Source organism: Erinaceus europaeus, chromosome 1 (assembly GCF_950295315.1).
Source record: "Erinaceus europaeus chromosome 1, mEriEur2.1, whole genome shotgun sequence".
Taxonomy (NCBI): domain Eukaryota; kingdom Metazoa; phylum Chordata; class Mammalia; order Eulipotyphla; family Erinaceidae; genus Erinaceus; species Erinaceus europaeus.
In genome coordinates, this window is record NC_080162.1 from 66692017 (window position 1) to 66718513 (window position 26497).

The 26497-nt window shown below is 37.5% G+C and overlaps 1 protein-coding gene across 2 annotated transcripts in view; it reads right to left on the reverse strand.

Annotated features, from left to right (window-relative positions):
* Positions 1-26497, reverse strand: part of PLCB1 (phospholipase C beta 1) — an 805117-nt gene that overhangs the window by 757280 nt on the left and 21340 nt on the right. The gene's annotated exons all lie outside the window — the stretch shown is intronic.

The following is a 26497-nucleotide window of genomic DNA, read 5'->3' on the forward strand; positions in this document are numbered from 1 at the left end:
CTGTTTCCCTTTGGGTGCTTTCAATTTATTTTTCTTTGTCTTAATTTTCAGAGGTTTAAATATGATGTTAATCTTCATAAGGTTTCAGAGTTTAGCTTATCTAGAGTTCACTCAAACTGTTGAATCTGAAGACTGGTGTTGGGAAATTGTGCAGATATGGTTGAACACTGGCAAGGCCCACAAACCACTATATTTTCATGCAAGTATTATTTTTAGATCTCCACCACGTTATCCCCTCAGGGTATTGCTAATTCAGTTAAAACCATTGCAACAGTTGCTAAGGACACTTCCACCTTCCCAGCATACCTTTTCCCTCTCTCCACCCCCCTTTCCTAGACAATCCCATCCCAACTTTCCACTTCCGAAATTCACCCGAAATTCACCATAAAAGCCTCTCCTGTTTCCACTTTCACTCTCTTTTTCTCTTTTCTCTCCGGCAACCCAACCCAGAGAAGGGCTGGTAGGCATAGTGGGAGGCAGCCATTTTGCTAGTTCCACGTGGCCTAAACCGCTGTAATCACACCCAATTCTGGGGTGTCCATGTGAATAAAGATTTGCGTCCCAGCTCCGCCACAAGTTCCTGGTCTCTTCTCTCTCCCCCATGATGCAACCCGATGTCTGGCACCTAAACAGGGACCTAACCCACCCAGACCTGACAGACTGGTATCTTCCTTTATCAATTTTGAAATATTTTTAGTCATATTTTTTAATATTCTTCAGTTCAAGTCTTTTGAGACTCTTCAAAGATTCCAATAATACAAAATCATTAGATGCTTCATTACCCTCCACATATTCGGGGTTCTGTTTGCTTTCTTTCTCAATCTATTTTATTTTTGTCTTTCAGACTGAATGAACTCCTCTAGTCTTTGAATAATGGACACAACTTCCTGTCGTCTCCACTCTTCTACTCAGTCCATGCAGGGAAGCTATATTTATTGTTTTATTGGGGGGTAGGTAGAAGAGCATTATTCACTGTTGCCTAGCCACTTGGCTCTTTTTCTTTTTCTTTAACATTTGCTTTATTTAATTAACATGAAAAGTGTCAGGCTGCAATGCAGAGGAGAGAGAGGAGATCCGGAGTGGAGAGGGAACACAAATCTTTATTCACACTGGCACCTCAGAGGTGGGTGACAGTGCAGCAGTTCAGGCCATGTGGAGCTAGCAAAATGGCTGCCTCCTGCTACGTGCAGCACCCTTCCCTGCGTCTAGTCACTGAGGTGAAAAGTGGGCAAGAGAGAGAGAGAAGTGGAAGCAGGAGGGCTTTATAGGGAAAAAACTGGAACTGACAAGTCAGGACAGGATTGTTGGAAAAGGCACTCCGGGAATATCATGGAACAAGGCACTCCGGGAATATGGTTTCAACTCTCGCAGGAATTGACAATATCCTGAGGGGACAACATGGTGGAATAAGGCACTCCAGGAATATCATTACAACTCTTGTGGGAATGGACTATACCCATGTTGTCCTGAGGGGACAACATGGTGGATGTGACCTCATCTGCACAATTTCCCAGCATCAAAGGGACCTGAAAGAAAGAGAACCATCATTCTGCTATATTGTCATGCTGGGGACTAAACTCAGGTCCTTGTGTTTAAAAGTTTAACATTTTATCCACGTGCCACCTTTTCAGTTGCAGTTTGGTTCTTTTTCAAAACATCTGTTTATTTACTGAGGTTTTCAATTTTTCTATGTATTTCAACAGACTTTAAAAATTATTCTTAGGGGGGTCGGACAGCGCAGCAGGTTAAGCATAGCACAAGGACCAGCATAAGATTGGGGTTTGAGCCTCTGGCTCCCCACCTGCAGGGGAAGGTGCCTCACAAGAGGTGAAGCAGGTCTGCAGTTGTCTATCTTTCTCTCCCACTCTCTGTCTTCCCCTCCTCTCTCAATTTCTCTCTGTCCTGTCCAAGGGCAGTGGCAACAATGACAACAACAGTAATAACAACAATAAACAACAAGGGCAACAAAAGGGGGGGAAATAGCCTCCAAGAGCAGTGGATTTGTAGTGCAGACACTGAGCCCCAGTGATAACCCTAGAGGCAAAAAAAAAAAAGAAAATTCTTAGAAATCACACATTTCTTAGCTGTAGTATATGTATGGAGTTTGCAGGGGTTGAACCTAGAGCCTCTGAGTCCTCAAGCATACATGTCCTATATTCTATTGCTTAGCAAACTCCCAATCTTTTCAAATAATTTTAATTCTTTTAATTTTTAATTCTAGGTGAAAAACTGCTCATTGACCACTTTGAGCCACAATAATGGCAATTTCATATGACTCACTCTAATATCTCCTTCTTAAATGTATCTTTTCTATTCAATGTATTTATGTTTATATCAAGTCAGATACCTGAAAGGTGTTGTAATCTATGTATCAAGGGTGTACTTTATAACAGAATATACTTCTTCCAAAGCAGAAAGCAGAATCCAGAAGAATGACCATACCACATCCAACTTTCCCTGATGTATTGATTTGTTTTCCTAGGAAGCTACAGGTAATTATATCTTTTTTTTCTCCATCCTGCCTTTACAAGTCTGAAATGTAAGTATGTTTTAAATCTTTAAATGGTATTATTTCCCACCCTGTTTTTGCAACTGTGGTTTACTCTATTATACAGTGCCAGGGAACAAACCCAAGACTTCATGCGCAGGTAGGCATGCACTCTATCAGGTGAGCAATCTCTTCCTTCCTCAAGAAGATTTTAAATGAGTCAGAATGCCTGAACACTTGTCCCAGTTCAAATTTATTCACTATATATTTATATGTGTTCAATTTAACTAAAACTTCTACTAAAAAGGACTGGCAGCTATAATGCATTTAACTCTGCATGCTGTGCCAAGTGATTCAGATAAGTGTTATCTCATTCAATCCTCACAAGATTCCTGGGAAATATGTTTATGACTCCCATTTAGCAGAAAAAGAAATTGAAACCTAGAGTATTTAAATAACTTTCTCTGAGTGTTTGAGTCAGGTTTTGAATCCAGAGAATTGAATTCAGCCCATGATGCTACACAGGGTATCTTATAAAAGAATAGTTTTAGAGGTCATGAACTAATTCAGTACAGCACAAATAAAGAAAGCACAGTAAACTGGAGTTTTCAACCCTAGTGGCTCCCTACCCAATATACATTCACCAGATAGTGGCCTTCCTTCTGTTTCACCGCATGCTCTGTTGACTTGGTCAGATATAAATATGCTGATGTCTGCATCTTCCCAGAGCACACTCAGCTTTAAAAAAGAATTTCAGAGTAAGGACTGATCCTTTTCTCATGCTTCATTGACAAAAGCTACCAAACACTCCCTCAGTCAAACTCATGTGTTTCTTATGCCAGGAAATAAATTTAAAAAAAAGTTTAAAAAAATCATGTTGTGGCTGAGGCTAGAAGAGATTTGAAATGACTTCCACCATTCCACTATGGAAAATTCCCCATACCAGTTTTTTTCAACAGTGAAGAATTCTGAGGTTGAATTTCCACTTTCACAATGTTCTTACAGATTTCAAATTATTTCCATGTTCTCAACACAGAAGTACTTTTTTAAAATGTCATTTCAAAAGAGAAAAATAGTACAAAATGTTTGATGACAGCAAATTCATAGCCTCGAATATTACTTAAGAGTTCCCTCTCAGGGCAACTGCCCCCACCCCCATTAATCCTCATTCTCAACACATCTGAAAATATTCTCAGAGTTGAAAGTAACTGTTAAAAGGATACTGCCTGAATATGTCCTGGTTTGGACTGTTCTACCTCTCCTATACTTTACAGGAATATTTTTCCTTCCCAAAAAGCACTAGAGGAATGTAAAATGTCCAAGTCCTCTTATGGGCCAATCCAGGAATTTGTCCTCCCTATAAAGTAGAAATGGTAGGAACTACCCCACTCTCCAAAGGGAGACTGGGTTATCCAACCTGGCCACTCAAGGAACACTGGTTCTGAAATAAGTGCAGCCTAGAATGTTCCCAGCTGGAACCATGATCTGCAAGCTCAGACCAACAAGGACTCAAAGATTACACAGGATATGAATATATATGGGCACTGGGTCAAATTGACAGGGTAAACAGTTATTTTTACTCATAGATTTTCAAATGTGGGAGCTACTCTCTTGCTTTAATCCAACTTTCTAGCCCTATTCTCAGCTCTGATAACATCTTCCCAGACAATATATTTGTCCAACTCCATGTGAGCTATCAAACTCAAGCAAAAACTTGAAGGTCACAGGCCCCTAGAAGCATACGTAAAGTAGACTTCCTTGCTTCTTTCCATCTAAGATCCCTATTTTCATTTTCTCTATTTCTATTTTTGGTTCCTGTGCAGTCATCATTTTGTCCTGCTTTATATACATTTCAATCACCAAGTTGCAGATGCTATCATGATTCTATCACCATTCCCCTGAGCAGACAACCTCACTAAGGTGTCCCAAAACCTCACCTCTCCAGAATCCTACTGCATAGGGAAATATAGAAACAAGCTGGAGTTATCAATCAGTCCTCCAATACCCATGTCCAGAAGAGAAGCAATTACAAAAGACAGAACTCCCACTTTCTGCACTCCATAGAGAATTTTGGTCTATACCCCCAGCTCCATCAGGACCCAGATAGAGAAGAAGAAAAAGAAAAGAAAAGAAAAGAAAAGAAAAGAAAAGAAAAGAAAAGAAAAGAAAAAAAGAAAAGAAAGACATTCAGAAGTAGTAATAAGTGTAGGTGTAACTTAGAAAGGGAAAGGGGGGGCAGGTTGTGGCACACACAGTTAAGTATTCATAGTACTAAACTCAAGGACCCGCACAAGGATCTGGGTTCTAGCCCCATCTCCCCACTTGCAGGGCAGACGCTTCACAAGAGGCAAAGCTGCTCTACAGGTGTCTATCTTTCTCCATATCTCCCCATCCCTCTCAATTTCCCTTTGTTCTATCCAACAAATTGGAAAAAAAAATGGTTTACAGGAGCAGTGGATTTCTAGTGCCAGCACTGAGCCCAACAATAACCCTGGAGGAAAAATAATACAAAATAAGATAAAGTAAATGAAAAGATCAAACCATTGGAAAAAAGGCAAATATATATAGACAGTTATTGAGATAATAATCAACCTATACCTGCAACCTTGTGAGAACTACTATAGCTTCCAATGGAGGGAATGAAGATACAGAACACTGATGGTGGGAACAATGCAGAATTAACAGGGGTGTTATCTTATATCATTTTGTAAATCAATACTGTCACTAGTAAAATTAAAAACAAACAAAATAAAAATCATTCTTGTATGTGTGTCCCATACCTCTTTGCAATGTGATTTTGCAAAGACTTTGATATCAAGAACTGGCATCTATTTCCCTTATCTATGAATGATTAGTATTGGCAGATACAATGTTGCAGAAATGCCAATATGACGAGTTTGATTCTAGGACTGTCCAACTTCAACTTTCAGAACTTTGCCAATCTACCACAAGAACCAGCTATTGTATTGATTAGAGTATTGGAGGATAAATACCAATGTAGACCAAATGTGACTATGCCAGTCAGCACAGCCACCCTAACTTCAGCTTCAGACATGCAGCCAGCCATGATCAGCAAAACACACCGACTACAGATGCCAGAGGAGCCCAAATGAAGCAGAAAAATGATCAATCTAAAGTCATACCGGATTTGAAGCCATAAAGGAAAAATCTAAATAAATGATTACTGTTTAAGGCATTAACCTTTGACATGTTTTGTTACACAGACTATCTGACTAATATATTTACTCTATAAATAACAAGCAGATAATTAAGGAGGAGGAAGATAAAAGTAGAATCCGTCTCAACAAACAACTCAAAATTTAAAAAGGAATAATAAAATGCTGGGGTTTTTTGTAAAGTAGATTTGTTTATATGCTCGACCATATAACTATCTAACAACACAACATGAACTAAGTGATTAAACACATTTACAGTTTTTTAAAAGAGGTGTGATAATGGGAAGATTATTAGTTGGTAATTAAGAGATGAGAACTTTATCTTGGCCTCTTTCACCAACTGTTATTGTATCAAATCCTATCCCTTGATCTTCAATTTTAAGAAATAAAAATGAAAAAATTGGATTTGATAACCTTTCCAGGTCAGTACAAATCAAAAATGAAACATTTTATAAACCACTCCTGTCAGAAGTATTAGCATCTTTAGCACCACATTTTCCATGATGGAATACAAACACTGTATTTACTCCTCTAACTAAAAGTCATTAGGTTCAGTGTGCCCAGCACTGTTCCAAGTAATTAAAAAATAGAAGTGAAGATGACAAGATTCCCCCTAGTAGTGTATTAGAACTTTTCTCTAATCCCATAATACTTTAGTTCAGTTCTACTCTTCCCAAATCTGTACTTAGTGGAAGTTAGTGGCTTAAAAGCGAGGCACACTGGGACTATTTATACCATGGAAAATGCTACAAATCATTTTCCCAACAAGAAAGCCAGTTGTTAAACATTTACCAAGACAACACTGGACTCTTACTAAGTCAACAATCTAATGGAGATCTAGACATTACATAACTATGAACAAAATATTTTTATCTCTTTATTGGGGGATTAATGGTTTACAGTTGACAGTAAAATACAATAGTTTGCACATGCATAATATTTCCCAGTTTTCCACATAACAATTCAACCCCCACTAGGTCCTCCTCTGCCATCATGATCCAGAACTCGAACCCTTCCCCCCTAGCCCAGAGTCTTTTACTTTGATGCAATACACCAACTCCATTCCAAGTTCTGCTTAGTGTTTTCCCTTCTGATGGTGTTTTTCAACTTCTGTCTATGAGTAAGATCATGTACAAAAATATTGTATTACAACTGTGAAAATTATAACAAAGCAGTAGAAGTTGTAGTGCACAGGTAGACAACACACATACATGCCAAACCAAAGGAAGAAGGTGCTGTGAAGACTTGAAGCAGAATGGAAGACACTCTATCTGAAGAAACTGAGGAATGCTGGTGTGGCTGGAACAGCTGAAACACAAAAGGCACAGGGCCAAGCGGCTGACTGAGGCAGTGAAGGAGGCTAGATTTACTTCCAGGATTATATTGTGTGACTCTATGAAAAGTGGTGCTTTTAATAAGGAAGTAGGGCCGGGTCAGAGATGAAAGAAAGGTGGAGGGAATGATGCCAGTCTTGGACATGCTAGGCCTCAGTTATATGAGGGACAGTGTATTAAAATGATGATGTAAGACCAGGAACTGTTGTGTCTGCATGATGAACGAAGTCCTAAGTACACATGAAATTCTGGTGAGGTGAAGAAGGAAGGACTTTGGAATATTGAAAATGAATGGCAAACTGAGAGTAAGAACCAACAAAATAAATGAAGTAGTTGAGGTGATGGCAAAAGAAAAGAAGTCAAGAAAGTTGATGCTTCAAGGAAAATCAAGGCATGCTACAATTAAAAAGAAATCTGATAAAAGATCAGGCACAGGAAAATTCTAAATGGCCAGTACATTTTGCAACATAAAAGTCATTGATGACTTAAAAGAAAAAGTAGGAATTATGGGTAGAGAATACATGTTGATAAAGACTGAAGAGTTTACAAAAGATGAGAATGGAGATAGAGCACATAGGCAAGACTTTTAAAGAGGTTTGCTGTAAATAGAAAGAAAAAAGAAAGAAAAGCATCAAGTCAAGTAAAAGGGAAAGAGAGAGGAGCTTTCTGTTAAGATGGGAGAGGCTTTACTTGTTTAATATTGACATACGGATCTGTTTAGAGGGGACATAATGACAATACTTAAAAAAAGATTGAGTGAATCACGATGTAAGGTCATTGAGAAGACAAAAACTAGATTTTGGTAGTAAGAAGGAGGTAGAAAGGTTCTTTAACTCCTTTCTCCTACATAAGTCATATAGGTGACCACATAAATATGCTAACAACAAAGCAACTGGAGATTTAAATGAGGTTTTAATTAATGGGTAATAATAGATAAAGTTGTGGATTTCAGATTCTGACAGATTTGATTTTCTATCACTTAGTAGACTCTAACCTTTTATATAAATGCAGCTTCCCAATAAGTCTCATTTATCTGGCAAACATTGCTGAGCAATTTCTATATACTACTACTATACTACATATACCAAATAAATCCGATAAGGTCCATCAGTTCAAAGATCTCATCATCTATGGGACAAGTAAAATGAGCCAGACAAAATTAACAGAGTATTGAAAGAACTAAGGTAAAGAAAAGAATGAGGCATTCTAGAAGCAGAAAAAGAGATTCCATGTTAATACAGCAGGGTTATAAATGGTCTTCCTGGGCTAGAGCCACCAGTTATAGCCTTCTCAGAGCAAATTGGGAAAGTTGACAAGATGATTAATTAATAAAACTGATAATACTATGGGACCAGGTGGTGGTGTACCTGGTGGAGCACATGTGTTACAGTGCTCAAGGACCCAAGTTCGAGCCCCTGGTCCCCACCTGTAGGGGGAAAGCTTCACAAGTGGGGAAGCAGGGCTGCAGGTGTATCTCTGTCTCTCTCCCTCTCTATCACCCCTTTCCCTCTCAATTTCTGGCTGTCTCTATCCAATAAATAAATAAAAGTAATAAAAATTTAAAAAAAAACTAATGGGGGCCGGGCGGTAGTGCAACGGGTTAAGCACACTTGGCACAAAGCACAAGGACCAGCATAAGATTCACGGTTCGAGGCCCCACCTGCAGGGGATCGCTTCACAAGTGGTGAAGCAGGTCTGCAGGTGTCTCTCTTTCTCTCCCCCTCTGTCTTCCCCTCCCCTCTCGATTTCTCTGCCCTATCCAACAACAATGACAACAATAATAGTAACAACAAAAGGGGAAAAAAATGGCCTCCAGGAGCAGTGGATTCGTGGTGCAGGCACCAAGACCCAACGATAACCCTGCAGGAAAAAAAAAAAAAAACCTGATAATACCATAATTCACCTTGACATTGTATCTATATCAAGACAGCTTATCAATTAGTCTAATCTCTATTCTTGAGCTCTTCCTGGTGCAACTAAGACTATGAGGTTAATAGACAAAATTGCTGTAAATTTCTACTTTTCACATAATTTTTCACCTTTACCCATGTTCTTTGAACTATATTCTTTACTAATGATAACTATGAGTTACTAAAATTACCCCTAACAGCTACATACCAACTTAAAAAATATAGAAAAACTAACAATAATGTCTTCCCAGGCAATTCTAGAACTACATATATGAAAATTACACAAGTGCGGTCCCATTTTTATTTCATTTTTTTTTTGGACTAGAAACATCTGGATCTTAGATATGAGTCTGTGCTTTCCTTCAAATAAATGTTTAGGCTAAGGACATTAGGAGCAATGTCCTTAGCAATCTTAATTGCAAAGGGACCCTGTCTAAAACTGGCTTAGAAAATTAATGGGCTTGATTAGCTTACAGAAATGAAAAGCACTGCTCTGGCACCTCAGATCATCACTACAGATCTGGTTCTTCATTAGCTTATGTTCTGCAGAGTTAATATTCACCTTAGCCTCCCAAAGCACTATCCAAACTATTCCAATATCTTCATCTATGGTGGAAGGGGAAATGACCTATTCAGATATAGGTCACATTCTTACAGAACCAGTCCAAAAAAAGAGGGAAAGGTTTTCTCTTTGTTTCATTTTGCATTAACTCTGAAAAGACCATTCTTCACCCAATCTCTAAATAATGACATCCAATAGAACTTTTTTTTCTGCAGTGATGAAAATGAACTTGTCCATATGTAGTTACTGAGCTAACAAACTGCACTTAAAACTTTTAATTTATTTTTAAAGTTGTTTTTTTTTTCACGCGTATATTTATCATCCATTTGCCTTTGATCGCCACCAGGGTTATCACTGGGACTCATCCTTGCACTATGAGTTCACCAACCCTTGTGATTTTTTTTTTAGAGAGAGAGAGAAAGAAAGATGGAAAGATGGAAACCTAAATCTAAATGGGCCAAAGAGGTCAAACAAATGAAGGAGACTGTCCTGGTTGGGACTGTGAATGACTGGAAACCACATGTCCTCCTCTCCTCCAAGCAAATGTGGTCATGATGTTATGTTAGCTACAAATGCCATACCTTCTGGTTTCAGAGAAATCTGGATATATGTAAATAAGTGCCTCCAATTTTTCAGTGCTTTTAATGAGCAATGTAGTCTATGCATGGTCTGTCTGTATGCAAGTCTCTAGAGGAGTTATAGCTGCTGGCACTCACTTGCATGCCAAGTGTGAGCTTTCAACTGCAACTTTGCCTGAGGGCTTTCTAAAAGCCTGAGGGATACTGTTCTAAAGCCAGCCCCATTCAGTCATAGAGACTGGTTAGAACTGGCAGGTAAACACTAAAGCTTCCTTGCTTCTCAAGTAAGATAATTCTGAGATCTCTCCCTGAGTTCCTCAGTGGGGTAGACGTGCAGCTGTCCAAAGTGTAAGCTACTTGATAATTCACTCTTGTTTGGCTGTCATCCCACTCTTGGCTCACTTCCTCAAATTTCCTGCCCATATTCCCTGGAATCACTTTCCAAATAATTAACTTTAAGCTTGAGTCATTTTCTTAGTGTCAGCTACTAATAGAACTCAACCTATAAGCACCAGAAATTTGACACTGTTTTCATATTTTTTATTTGGTTTTATTTTCATTTTGTCTCTTCTGCTCATGAAATACACCTGGGCTAAAATATATCAGAGACATAGTCAAAAATTCTATCTACACTGGCATTCTACTATTTTAATATTCACAGTTTAGTACTCAGAGCGGTGCACTCTTGCATAATGAAGCTATGCCATAAGAACAAATGTTCATCTAAAAATAGAACCCATTTGTACACCAGCACAGCCCTAAGTTTCTTAGCATAGCAACTAGTCATGCCCCATAAAGTGTGCCATAATGCAATTTAATTTCCTGACCATGATGCCTAAGTAAGTAAGAAGTTTTGCACAATGGTAAAAAGAGATCTCATGCAAAATTGTTTTCATCTCAATCCACATTATCTATAGAAGGCATAGAGGAAAACCACAAATTCCACTGGGAGAAACATGAGTTTTTCTATTCTCAAATGTATCATTTAGAGATAATTAAATTGCAGCTTCCTCTCAAACCTGTATGTGATGATCAGGCTCTCTGATTTTCCTGGTAGGTTTATACATCAATAAAGGAAAGATTTCTATAAATTTATATGAAATAAAAGTTTTATATACTTTTAAAGATTTTATTTTCCATGAGAGAGATATAGAGCACTGCTCAGTTCTGACAAAGAGTGGTGTCAGGAATTTAACCTACAACCTATGTGTCTCAGGCATACAAGTCTGGTATGCTACCTTTGCACTATCCAGGCCAACACTATTAAAATTTAACAAGATAATACATGGCTATTTAATTTAATGCAAGTTTAATATACAAGACACTTATCAAAATTTTTTTTTAAAGTAAGGAAGAGGAGTCCGGCGGTAGCCCAGCGGGTTAAGCGCACATGGCACAAAGCGCAAGGACCGCCCTAAGGATCCCAATTCAAGCCCCTGGCTCCCCACCTGCAGGGGAGTCGCTTCACAGGCGGTGAAGCAGGTCTGCAGGGGTCTTTCTCTCCCCTTCTCTGTCTTCCCCATCTCTCTCTGATTCTCTCTGTCCTATCTAACAAAGACAACATCAATAACAACAATAATAGCTACAACAACAATAAAAACAAAACAAGGGCAACAAAAGGGAGAATAAATAAATATTTTAAAAAGGAAGAAATTTTATTTATTTTTTATGAGATAATATCACTGATCAGCTTTGACATTTGGCAGATCCAGGAATTGTAGCTAAATCACCTGGAATCCACTGGGAATTGCTAGTAGGCAAGTCCTACACTCTCGCAGGTCAAATCAAAAGTATCCTTGAAAACACAATTTACTAATTTAAGAGAACAGCTTACTTAATTACAGCTAAACAGTAACATGGTCTAAGGGAAGATCTAAAAGGCAAATATATAAGTTCATAAGCAGAACTTGAGTATTGAGCAAATGTGCACAAAGTATAAAACAAACAGCTCATGTTTGTAGTATTCACAAAATGGAAAGTTAAATGAATTTTAAACACCTGAACATAACAGAAATTTCTATGTAAGTTCAATCTTGAATATTGAAAATGATTCTTTAAAAAATGCCAGAAATTCCTGCCTTCCAAATTATAGTATAGGGAATGTCATTCAATCACAGTCAAATAATTCAGAATCTTATAGGGTATCTGGATACTCAAACTGAGCAATACTTCTGATAAAAAGTAGGCCATCATAGAGAAAGCAAACATTCTCAAAAAACTTCCTGCAATATTTGTGCTATTAAGTTGCATTTTATCACTGCTCACCTTGGCTGCACATTAGAAAATAGTAAGGAACTTTGAAGGAAAAATAAATTTTAAAAAAGATAGATCAATGTCCTGACCACACCTCAGTGTAATTATATCAGACTTTCTCAGTGTGAGGCGCAAGCATAGGTATTATTTTAAGCTCCCTAGATGCTTTCAATGTGAACCCCAAGCATTTTATATAGTTATTTTATATCATCATTTTATATAGTTAGCATATTCCTCACATATGTGATTTATTTATGAAGGTTTATTTTCAGAGATGTCTAAGAGGGAAAAAAAAAATCTCACAGAGAAACTTGAGTGTATACACTAAACAAGTTATTTAAAAAATAAAAAGTAGGGGTCAGGCAGTGGCGCAGCAGGTTAAGCACAAAGTGCAAGGACCGGTTTAAGGATCCCAGTTCGAGCCCCCGGCTCTGCACCTGCAGGGGAGTCACTTCACAAGCAGTGAAGCAGGTCTGCAGGTGTCTATCTTTCTCTCCCCCCTTTGTCTTTCCCTCCTCTCTCCACTGCTCTCTGTCCTTTCCAAATACGACTACATTAATAACAACAACAATCATAACTACAACAACAATAAAACAATAAGGGCAACAAAAGGGAAAAAGAAAAAAACAAAAAGAATCTGAACATATAGTAAGGCTACCAGAGTTCTGATCCTGTCTCTGCCACTGGCCAACTGAGTGACTAGCAGTCTCTACTTAACCTCTGTGTAAATGTCAATGTGAACTAAGAGGCAATAATAACAGTACTGTCATTACAAGCTTTTGAAGGTATATAATGTATATGTGTGTTAAAACAGTGGCATATAGAAAACATTATATATGTGTTTGCTATCATCGGTGCCAATAACAATAGTTAAAAAAATAAGTATAAATAGAATTAATGTACATTTTAAGTGTACTTATAATATGTGAATAAGACTAGTTGTTAATGGTTTTTAACCTTATACAATTATGTAAACAAAATTAAAACTGATAAAGTAAGAAAAGTGGAAAACCATCAATTATGTGTCTGTTTTTATTGTAGTAAAAACATAGGTAATTAAGTTTCCATTTTTATTTTACTAAAAAGAAAAAGAGGTGTGTTCTGCTGATTAAAAATAGAAAGAGCTTAACTAGGATCTCATCAATAGGGTCAAAGGATCTTGGATTGGCAAGAAAATGAACTAGAGAACAATAAAAACAGACACACTTTATCTACAAGGGTAATTCAAATGAAGGAGCATGACATTATGTCAAAATCAACTATCTAGGAATTCTATTCCCAACAAAGGCAAATGAATTTTCCATATAATAGGAAATAAAATTTGAACAATATTCAAATGCATTTCCTCCACATATTCCTCCAATACAGTATCTCAAACTAATTTGGGTATCAAACAGTACAAATACCCCATTATAACAGCTACAGAGCATCGGAAGCATCCAATTTAGTTTCGCCTACAAGACTGAGAAGAGCTAAATATAATCAATTTTTAAAACTCAGACATAATCTTGAAATTAAATTATGTTAGGAGTAACGAATTTTGAGTTAAAACAGAGGTGCTACATATTACATATTTCCTTCTTTTACCTATATATGTAAATATATATATATATATATATATATATATATATATGTCTATATGTTTAGAGAGAGAGAGAGAGAGTAAAAGAGACTACAGCAGGGAGAGTACAGGTCCAAAAAAGATGGCAGAGGAACTAGTGGGGGTTGTATTGTTATATGGAAAACTGAGAAATGTTATGCATGTACAAACTATTGTATTTACTGTCATATGTAAAACATTAATCCCCCAATAAAGAAATTAAAAAAAATTTTTAATTAAAAAAAAGAGAGAAAGACTACATCACAAAAGTTTCCTGCTACAAGATAGAAGTCAGGCTAAAACCTGTGTCATGTCACACACATGGTAAAGCAACACACTATCCAAGTGAATAATTCCATTAGCCCAGGAGTTATGTATTTGTTTTTAGTATATATTTTAATTTTTATTAGTGATTTAATAATTATTTACAATATTGTAGGATAATAGGGGTGTAATTCCACCCAGTGCCCACCACCAGAGTTCTGTGTCCCATCTCCTCCACTGGAAACTTCCCTATTTTTTATCCCTCTGGGAGTATGGACCAAAATTATATTTGGGGTGCAGAAGGTGGGAGTCCTGACTTCTGTAATTGCTTCTCCACTGGACATAGGTGTTGGCACCTGAAAATGCCTAATTTCATCTGCTCTATTCCTACCTTTGAGTTCCTGTTTATTAAGCAATTTGTCCTGCTTTATATCTTTCCTCCTTTCAGCCACCAAGTTGCAAACACAAATATGATCCCACATTGGTCAGACAACCTCATAAATATTTTTATTTTAATGAGAGAGAAAAATACGGAAAGACCAGAGCACTGCTCAACACTGCTTTATGGTGTGGGGGACTTAACCTGGGATTTTGGAGCCTCAGGCATGAAATCCTTTTTGTATAACCATTAAGCTATCTCTCCACCCATACAATGTATTTCTAAACTTGAGTCTATATTTAAGTGAGCATTGAAGTTGCTATATAAGATGCACTTATATACTAAAAATGATTCCAAAGAAATTACAGTGATACCAGTTCATCATAACCATACTGCTTTTTTTTTCCCCCTTTTGTTGCCCTTGTTGTAGCTTCGTTGTGGATATTATTATTGCCCTTGTTGATGCAATTCGTTGTTGGATAGGACAGAGAGAAATGGAGAGAGATGGGGAAGACAGAGAAGGGGAGAGAAAGACACCTGCAGACCTGCTTCACCACCTGTGAAGCGACTCCCCTGCAGGTGGGGAGCCGGGGGCTCCAACCGGGATCCTTACGCTGGTCCCTGCGCTTTGCGCCACATGCACTTAACCCACTGCGCCACCGCCCGACCCCCAACCATACTGCTTTTTTAACTATACTTTAGAGGCCATTAAATACCTCACCCAGTAGAGTGCACACTTTACCATGCACAGAGCCACAGGCCCAAGCTCATTCAATACCTGGGGGCACCTTGACTCCAGGAGGTGGTGCTGTAATGTCTTCCCCCCCTTTGTATTTTTCTGTATCTCTGTCTCTCTCCTGTATATTTGTCTGTCTGTCTGTCTGTCTATCTATCTATCTAGAGAATGAAAAAGCTGAACTGGGTGTGATGAAATCATGTATGTATAATGCTCCAGCACTGAAAAGAAAAAATAAATAAAAAGCTTATCTATCTGTATGTAGATATGCAGTAGAATTTATACTTACGTTAGAAATTTTACTGAAAAACACAAGAATTAATTGCACGCTCCGAGAATAATATGCAAAAGTCCATTCTATTAACTTCTATTCTTATACTGTACTTATATAGGCTACACTATAACAATTGGCTACCCTATGCTAGTTACCATTAATTGAAGTAAAACTTTTGGACCATGACAGCTGAAACAAGGTAGTGTTAAAAATAAATAGTCAGTCTGGAGGCTGACTAGGTAAAGAAGAAAATTGCTCCTACGTAATCCCACATGCCACTGATGATGTAAATCATGCAAGAGGAAAAAAAAACGAAAAATTTCATCTCAGGTAGGCAATATAGTGCAGCCGGACAGTGCACCTGTTTTGATATGCATAGAATCCAGGTTTGAGCTGCTTCATGGTTCTAGGGAAAGCATCCATGCTGTGGTTATTTTTCCTTTTTTAAATATTTTATTTGTTTGTTTATTATTATATAGAAACAAATTAAGAAGGAAAGAGGAGACAGAGAGGGAGAAAAAGAAACACCTGCAGGTGGGGACTGGGGGCCTGATTCTAGGTGTTTGTGCATTGTAATATGTGCTCAACTTGATACACCACCACCATGATCCTTGTGATATGTCTTTCTGTCTCCTATCCAGAAAATAAAAAGTTGGCTCAGAGCAGTGAAGCACAGGTGACAACAGCAAAAATTTAATCTCTGAGTATTAGATCAGTATGAGAGAGGAGGAGTTTTCTGATGCCAATATAGCTATGATAATCCTAAAGTGATTATCTTAGAAAAGAGACAGAACCATAGAATCCAATTTGCCTTGCAAACAATACGCTTTCTCTTATCTAAGACCTTAAATGACCTTACAGCTTATTCCATAAGATGATCTAAATTCCTGAAGGTCTAAGAAATGCTCACCTATGATGGAATATATTAGCAAATTATCCTCAAAGGAAAAATCTTCTAAACAATAAATCCTTTTTATTTGGCCTTCTGTGACTCTGTTCCGAAAACATTATGAAAAACATAAATAAGCATCTTGTTTTCCCAAACAGACTAAGCTTCAGTGCTTTAGATCAAAGGACCATAGCAGAGTCTAAACAGAAAACAAGTCACTATTATCACAAAGAAAACAAAAGATGTAGAAATATATATAAACAGATGATCACTGGTTTTCAAACTAGTACATCTGTGGCCCTTAACAATTACTAAGAGACTGATTGTTACACAAGAGTGTAATTATTGATTATATGCCAATAATGAAAGGAAACACAATAAACCTTAACGGCATTATGCTAAGTAAAATATGCCACAGAGAGGGTTCTGCCACACAGTATCATTTATGTGGAATCTGGAGAGAAAAAAAAAGGTCAAGTTCAAAGAATTAGTAGAAAAGTGGTTGTCAGGAGGTTGATATTGGGACAAATAAGGAAAACCTAACAAAAGACAAAGACTTCTAATTATAAAATGAATAAAATCTGAGGATCTAAAGCATAATATGGTGACTATAACTGGATGTGTTGATTAACTAGATGGAATGATTATGTATGAATGTGTGTATATATATGTATATTATTAAAATATTAATAGTTTTAATTTCTGCAAATGCAATAAAGGAAATGTAGAGAAGAAGGAAAAGTCTTGGTCCCTAGATATACAAAGATTAGGGTACTATGATGTTGGGCAGTGGCACACCTGTTTGAGCACAACCACAATGCACAAGGAGTTAGGTTCAAATCTGCAGTCCCCACCATCAGTGGGAAAAGCTCATGAACAGTGAACACAAGGACCACACAAGTATCTGGGTTCGAATCTTGGCTCCCCACCTGCAGAGGGACATTTCACAAGCAGTGAAGCAGGTCTGTAGGTGTCTTTCTCTATCCCCATCTCCCCAAACCCCTCTTAATTTCTCTGTCCTATCCAATAAAATGTAAAAATATGACCACCAGTAGCAGCGGATTTGTAATACCAAGATGAAACCCCAATAATAACCCTTGAGGCAAAAAAAATAGTGTACTTCTCTGGCCAAAGAATGTTCACAGAACTGAGAAAGCTACCCTCAGATGTATGCCACTATTGTAGGCTTGTGGGGAAAGCTGGTAAATGAAAATGAACAGAGGCAATTTTCTTACTATATAACTACATCAGTGTACTCACTCAATTGTTATGTATCGGATCTCATTTACCATACCATACACAAAACAGTTCAAAATTGGTGTTTCTGGGAATCCTGTAGAAGTGTATACAAAAAGAAAGAAGCATTATTGTTTCTTCTTCTCCTCCTCCTCCTTCTTTTTCTTCTTCTTCTTTTTCTCCTCCTCCTTCTTCTTATTCATCTGTTATTCCAAGCCACTTTCTTCAGATATAGAAAAGAGACAGAGGAGAAAAGGAGAAAGCAGCACAGCACTCAAGTTTCCACTGTGTGGCGGGAGCCAAGTTCTCACCTAGGTCACATGCATGGCAAAGTAGGCACAGTACCAGATGAACTATCATGCCTGAAACATTGTTAAACGACAGTGAATAAAATGTGTGGTGCCTGGTGGTTTCTTCTTTCTCCCTTTCTTTCTTTCTTTCTTTCTTTCTTTCTTTCTTCCTTCCTTCCTTCCTTTCTTTCTTTCCTTCATAGAAGCCAGACTTTATTTTTTAAAATTTGGTAACATTTTCTTGTGGAAGTTGATGACACATCACTTCAAATATTTTAAAAGGGACTCACCCAATAGAGTGCATATAGTACTATACATCAAGACCCAGGTTCAAGGCTCCAGTCTCCAGTTTTGTTTGTTTGTTTGTTTGTTTTTGCCTGCAGGGTTATTGCTGGGGCTCAGTGCCTGCACTACGAATCCACTGCTCTGATGTTTTTGTTGTTTTGGGTTTTTTTTTTTTTAATCCTTTTTTGGATGGTACAGAGAGAAATTGAGAGGGGAGGGGAAGTTAGAGAGTTAGAGAGGGAGAGAGAAAGATAGATATCTGCAGACCTGCTATACCACTTTTGAAGCAAACCCCCTGCAGGTGGGAAGCCAGTGGCTCGAACCAGGATCCTTGCGCAAGTCATTGCAATTCCTACTATGTGTGCTTGACCCAGTATGCCACTGCCCCACCTCAGATCTCCACTTTTAAGAGGAAAGATGCATGAGCAGTGAAGCAGTGGTGCAAACATCTTTTCCTTTCTTCTCACTCTCACTCTTTAAAAAATGGAGGTAATAGAAGGGGTAGCATAATAGACTCTAATGCCTGAGGTTCCAAAGTCCCAAGTTCAGTCTCCCACATCTCCATAAGCCAGAGCTAAGCAGTGAAAAAAAAAGTAAAGGAATAAAGAAATGGGGTGGGAGGAGTGGCCACCAGGAACAGTACAGCTATGCAGGCACAGAGCACCGACAATAATCCTGAGCAAATATATTACAGTACAATCTTTCTGAATTCTAGAATATAATGTTGAAAAATGTCACTGTAACTCACGTAGATATTTAATTTTTAGACTATTTCTTAAAATTATTAACAGAAACTTAAAGACAGCATAGAGTTTCATTAATAAAAAGCTAATAACTCTGTATAAGAATCCCTAATGATGCCTTGTGCAAAGTCACAGAAAGATGGCACATAGACCAGATGGTAAAGTTAATTCTTTTTGTAGTAATCCCCAGAAATTACTGAATATGCAAGTAAAAAGTTATACATATAATATGGAATCATGGGTAAGTCGGAAAAGCTGCTCTGGTTAAATCAAAATAAAATGCAGAAGATAAACAACAATGAAGTGGGCGCTGGGTTACCCACATGGCCCAAAGCGCAAGGACTGGCATAAGAATCCCAGTTCAAGCCCCCGACTCCCCACCTGCAGGGGTGGCGCTTCACAGGCGGTGAAGTAGGTCTCCAGGTGTCTATCTTTCTCTCCCCCTCTATGTCTTCCCCTCTTCTCTCGATTTCTCTCTGTCCTACCTGGCAATAACAACAATAAAAAATGACAGCAACAACAGGGGCAACAAAATGGGAAAATGGCCTCCAGGAGCAGTGAATCCATAATGCAGGCACCGAGCCCCAGCAATAACCCTGGAGGCAAAAATAAGTAAATAAATAAATAACCATGAAGTTCACAGGCATTAAAAACACATGGTTCTTTGGCCCGTACATACAAAGTAATGGAGCTGATAGAAGTATGACTTAGTTAAGAGCAACAACTTGAGTAACCATGTTATCTCAATTACCACCTCTGAACCCTTAGTGAAGAGGAAGTTTTAGGAAAGAAGGGACACTATAGCTGGCTCTGATCAGAAGAAACAGGAAGCCACCAATAAAAGGAACCATCCTTTCAATAAATCAAATTTAAACTGGTGGTATACCTCACACCAGTCTTCAAAATAAAGTACACATGTCTACTGTGGCATCAAGTTTGCCTCAGCCACCAGCCTCTCTCCCCCCAACACACACACACACATTGGCCCTGCCCAATTCATATGTTAAAAACCCAAAGAGTCAATCCGAGGAGATGGGACCTTTGGTAGGTGTCTAGAACAAGAGAACAGAAGCCTCTACAATGAGGTTGGTGTCTATTAAAAACAAAAACAAAAAAATGCTCCAGAGGATCCCTAGCCACTTCTACCAAGTGAGATACAAATCTAAAATAGACAGCATGATCTCCAGAACTTTAAGAAATACTTGGTGTGTATAAAGTACTCAGTCTGTGGTACTGTGTTACATGAGCCCAAATGGACTAAGAAAACTACACATAGATTAAAAACCAATATTAATAGCAATGACGACTAAGAAGAGAGGAAAGACTGATTTAAAAAATGAAAAAAGGGGGACTTGGTTATATATAAGCCAGAACTGAACTGTGCTTTGGCTAAAAACAAATAAATATAAATAAATAAATAAAGGCAGGGGTGCAGAAGAGACAGAATAACGATTATGCAAAGCATTTTTAGATCAAAAAATCTATTTATTTTTCTCTTACAGAAAGACACTTGGAACAAATAATTATCAAATGATAGATATCGCAAGTAGTAGTGGGTAAATACAATTTTCCTTGTCTTTCTCCAAGGACTACATTAATGACATTTTCAGAAGTACATTATCCTAGATACTGCCTACCATTTAAAAAAAAAATCTATCATTATTTTCTTTTTCAATAATTTTAAACAATGGTGCTCAAATTAAGTTACCTAAGAGTGATTCAGAGCCTATGGCATTTGAACCAAAATCCATATAATATGTTGTCTAGAAACTTCAACTAACAAATATTCTTACAAGGTTTTCATAAAACCCATATAAATAAAGAGTCATTGTTGTCAAATCTGCATGGAAAATAAAAACAACAAAGCATTTTTATGCACACTCAGGCTCTAAGGTCCCAACTTCAATCCTCAATACCCCATAACCCAAAGCTGAGCAGTGTTCTAGTTTATTTTTCTCTGAATCTCTCTCACTAAAATAAATAAGCAAAATATTTTTAAGAAGAATGTAAGGTTTAAATGTGAATATATAAGAGTTTAAAACAAGTAATCTTTTGTCTTGCAAAACTTAGAAGCTGAGAAATTCTGACATAAACCAAATAAGTAAAAATGCATTTACAGTAACTGTAACAGTAAAAGAATTAGCACCTGGGCAGGGTGGTGGTACACCAAATTGAGCATACACTTTATAGTATCCAACAACCCAGATTCAAGCCTCCCGTCCTCACAAGCAGGGAGGAAACTCCACAAGCAGTGAGACAGTGCTGCAGGTGTCTCTCTACATCTCCATCTCTATCTCCCCCTTCTGTTCAATTTCTCTCTGTGTCTAAACTAAATAAAAGTTCTTACAAAAAGAATTAGCGGGAGTCAGGCGGTAGCGCAGTGGGTTAAGTGCACATGGCAAAAAGTTCGAGTACCGAGTAAGGATCCCGGTTGAAGCAGGTCTGCAGGTGTCTTTCTCTCCCCTCTCTGTCTTCCCTTCCTCTCTCCATTTCTCTCTGTACTATCCAACAAGGACGACATCAATAACTACAAGAATAAAACAAGGGCAACAAGAGGGAATAAATAAATAAAATGTTAAAAAAATAAAGAATTAGCATCTAGATTATATAGAGAACAACTCAGAGATAAGAGATATCAGTAGTTAATTCATGTCAGAGAAAGCAGAAATGGTTCATGTATTAAAAATAAACAGCTTACTAGCAAATCAGGCAACAGTGAATTAAATAAAGAGATACAATAATTGCATCAGATTGGCAAAACTTAATAGTGTTGATTGGAGCTTGAGGAAATAGTTCCTCTCACAAAAAAAAAAACTGACAAAAGTTATAAAATGGAACAACCATTAAATAAAATTTAGGATATGTATAGCCTTCAATCAGCACGTGTAATTCTGAAATTCTACCTTAGGGAAATCATGACCCATATATCCAGAGAAGGATACATAAGATGTTTAATCTACATTATAGGAGTGATTTGTGTAACCTCAAGTTAGAAACTAATAAACACCAAGACTTCATCAATGAGAAAATTTTTTTCACTTTTTAATAAGATTTGTTAGTATGCCATCCAGTAATATGAGAGAGCAATTCAAAAGAGTGAGGCACAGTGCCTATGAACTAAGGTGAAAAGTTCTCTAGACCACAGTGCAAATTTATAAGCAAGTTTGTGGAACAACAAAATAATAGCATGATGATTTTGTGGATAAAATGTATGTAAATGGGAGTCAGGTGGTAGTGCAGTGGGTTAAGCACAAGGACCAGTCCAAGGATCCCGTTTAGAGCCCCTGGCTCCCCACCTGCAGGGGAGTCGCAGGCAGTGAAGCAGGACTGCAGGTGTCTGTCTTTCTCTCCCCGTCTCTGTCTTCCCCTCCTCTCTCCATTTCTCTATGTCCTATCCAACAATGACAACATCAACAATAATAACTACAACAACAATAAAAACAGCAAGGGCAACAAAAAGGAGATAGATAAATATTTTAAAATGTATGTAAATAAAATAAAATAGCTAGATAGTTAATGCACGAAAAAATTAGTTTAGGAAGATAATCATGGGGGAGGCAGGTGGTGGCACACCGGGTTAAACACACATAGTACAAAGCATAAAGACTCATGCAAGGATCCCATTTCCAGCCCCTGGCTCCCCACCCTCAGGGGAGTCGCTTCACAAGCAGTGAAGCAGGTCTGTAGGTGTCTATCTTTCTCTCTTCCTCTCTATCTTCCCCTCCCCTTTCAATTTCTCTCTGTCCTATCAAAAAAAAAAAAAAAAAAAATGACCACCAGGAGCAGTGGATTCTAGTGCAGGTACCAAGTCCCAATGATATCCCTGGAGGCAAAAAAAAAAAGTTAAGCATGAAGCAATTAAGAGTACTTGACTCTTAGAGGACTAGAGGACTAGGATACTGGTGAATGGCTAGGAGAGGTTAAGGACATTTACAACACAATTTACACTGTTACAGAAGAATGTATTTGTTACACATACAACACAAATCCAAGTCAATCCTCATGGAGGAAGCATTGATTCTGTGGTGTCTCCCCTTCTCCACTGTCTCTGCAAAAGTCAGCCTGAAGCAGTGATGCCCCAGCAAGACCCTCTAGCCTCTCCTCACCCACTTCCCCAAAATAAAAGAACATATTTACACATTATCCATAAAATTAAAAATGAAATTTATAAGGAGAAAATAGTACATGTCCTTCATTTAAGCGCAATGTTCCTCCTATATTTAAATTTATGTATGTGTTCTTCACTCCTAGCCCACACTCCCAAGTTCATGTATTAGGGATACAAGGAAGTTTACTGAATTGTATAGAACTTCTTGGGTCTGAACTAGTAGTGGCAAGTTTTATTTGTCTACCATCCTAGGCATACTGGATTTTTATTAGCTCTTTCTTTCAAATTTGTGATACAGAGTCTACCTGTCGTTCACATGGTATTCACTAGCATCTTCTGTGTAGTACAACACGGCACAACTCCAGTGAAATATCATAGCCTGGTGCACGAAACCTCTTAAAAATATGAAGGCTGTAAACCTTCTCACACATGATAACAAGCAAATCGATCGCCTTCACAAAATACATAATGGCAAAAGAAAAAAAAAACTATACTTCCAATAATCATATATAGGAACAAAGTTTCGCTACTCCCTATAGAGCCAACTAAAAAAAAAATTAAAATAAGTTCAGAACTAATACAAAGTAGGAAGTTACACTTTAAGATAATCTCCCAATTTGTTCACTTCCACCAATTCCAAATGTTCTACTGTCTCACCTAAGCACACTTTTGTTACTTGAATTTTTTAAATGACTATGTAGTCTTTTTTTTTTAATCCTAAACCTATCTGTGCTAGTTGTCTTGTCTGCCACCCACCATTTCCATGGGGGTTTAGCTTTATATCATCACCTACTGAATATGAAATCACTGGCTTGAAATTACATTAGCTCTGGTACACAGTATTGTGTAGTCATGACAAGAAAGGACATGGGAAAGACTTTATCTAAAATGTTTGGGTTTAAAAAAAAAGAAATAAAAAAAGAAAAAAACCTGTCAATGTCCAACAGAGAAACAATTACAGAAGCCAAACTTCCCACCTTCTGCACCCCACAAAGATCTTTGGTCCATACTCCTGGAGGGATAAAGAATAGGGAAGCTGACATATGACCCAGGAGCAAATTATGTAAGTAAAAATAAGATCTACCATTTCTTGGCTTGAACTATTAAGTTAATGCCTATGAAAAGAAAAAAAAATTAACTCCAAAGAACTACTACCCCATTACTTGTTGTTCTTGATCATAAACTACACTACATTGTAGAGGAAAAAATAGTAGGAAAAACTGAAGATATATTCCTACATTTGAACATAAGTCAAAACGTAGGCTTTACACAAAGAATCTGTATCCCTAAACCCTTTCTCTTTCTTAAGCAAATAAATATTTATGATTGGCGTTGGAGGAAAGCTTAACTGAATCTGTATGAATTACTAAAAAACACCAGAATGCCTTTTGTTGCTTTTATAGAGATTTGATTTACAAGTTGAAAACTCAAACTGACAGTTTAGTGTCTTGTACAAATACCCAACCTTTAAAAATGCTCTAGGCATTATAAATTTATTTTTCATGAATACAGCTTCAACAGTTCTAAAAATAGTCTTTAGGAGAGAGGAAAAAAAACACAACTTCTTTCAAGCCATTGTTTCATACAAAACAGTAGGAAACCAAACATAATGTCAAAGTCAAATTGATTAACCTTCCCACTAATAAACACGAACATGAAACATGAAATCTTAAATACATTTTTTAGCTTAGTTTTAGCCTTACTCTTAGGCCAGAAATAACTCCAGGTAATGCCTATTCAGGAAGTAATACCAGAATCACAAAATTAAAATTTGTTGTTTAATGTATAAACAGACTCATTAAGACTGCCCCTGCAACTAGATACTTCTCTGTGTTCTAAAGGTTCCCCCAAGCTCAACCTAACTCCTGTACATGTAATTGTACAGGTCCAGTCCCTTATCACTATTTAGAGTCATGGTTGTCCTGAAAACAGTGGTGGAAATGACAAATTCCAGTTACTCTATATAAAAGAATCTTAGATGAGGTTGTGAAAAAAACTAACAGTACTTCACAATTTAATGTCTCCTGCAGAAATATCTGTGGCATTCCAGGTATTTTATGTATTTCAATATGTATTTATTGAATAATTCTCTCAATAAAGTCTATTTCATCTCTCCAAATATCACAACTTACTGGGCCAAACTATTTTATGGCCTTGAAAATTCAAGTACAGACTTGTGACATTGTCTCTTGAAGTAATAAACCACTTTCTATAAATATTCTTATTTTACTGCCTATTAAACTCCAAATAAATCATGATCTGCAGACATAAAACTTTTTAATAACTCAATGTGGAATCATCTCAAATTAGTTTCATAATAAATGAAATGTTTTATCCATAATATGGAGAGACAGTTAATTTTGGAAGAAATTCTTACTGAAAGTGGCTAAACAATGCTATTCTTTATTTTCTAATGTGAACAAATGATTATGACCAAATTCCCGGAGGCGGGTGGTGGCGCAATGGGTTAAGCGCACGTGGCGCAAAGCACAAGGACCCGCCTAAAGATACCGGTTCAATCCCTGGGCTCCCCACCTGCAAGGGTGTCCCTTCACAGGTGGTGAAGCAGGTTAGCGGTGTCTTTCTCTTCCCCTCTGTCTTCTCGTCCACTCTCGATTTCTGTCTGTCCTATCTAACAATGACGACATCAATAACAACAATAATAACTACAACAACAATAAAAAACAAGGGCAACAAAAGGGGGGATAAATAAATAAATTTAAAAAAAAAGAATTTAAAGGGAGTCGGGCTGTAGCGCAGCGGGTTAAGCGCAGGTGGCGCAAAGCACAAGGACCGGCATAAGGATCCCGGTTCCAACCCCGGCTCCCCACCTGCAGGGGAGTCACTTCACAGGCCGTGAAGCAGGTCTGCAGGTGTCTATCTTTCTCTCCTCCTCTCTGTCTTCCCGTCCTCTCTCCATTTCTCTCTGTCCTATCCAACAGCGACAACAACAATAACTACAACAATAAAAACAACAAGGGCAACAAAAAGGAATAAATAAAATAAATATTAAAACTATATATATATAAAAGAATTTTAAAAAAGACCAAATTCCCACCAAAGCTGAGAAAATCCTTAGTAAACGGGGAAGAAAAGAGAAACGAAAACTCAAAGTTGCAGTCACTAGAATCAGAGTTTTTTTTTTTTCTTCATTTAAGGGAAAACTTGGTTTGGAGAGTGGGATTTTGGAGACCAAAATCAGTAATGATAACTAATTTTCTTCTACAAAAAATGTAATTCACATATATGTGTTATCACACTGAAAAAAAACCTTTCAAGGATTTAGCACATCAAATACTTTAGAATATAGTCCTTGGAAAAATCCGAAGACATGGGATTTGGGTGGTAGCGCAGTGGGTTAAGCGCAGATTGAGCAAAGCGCAAGGACCAGA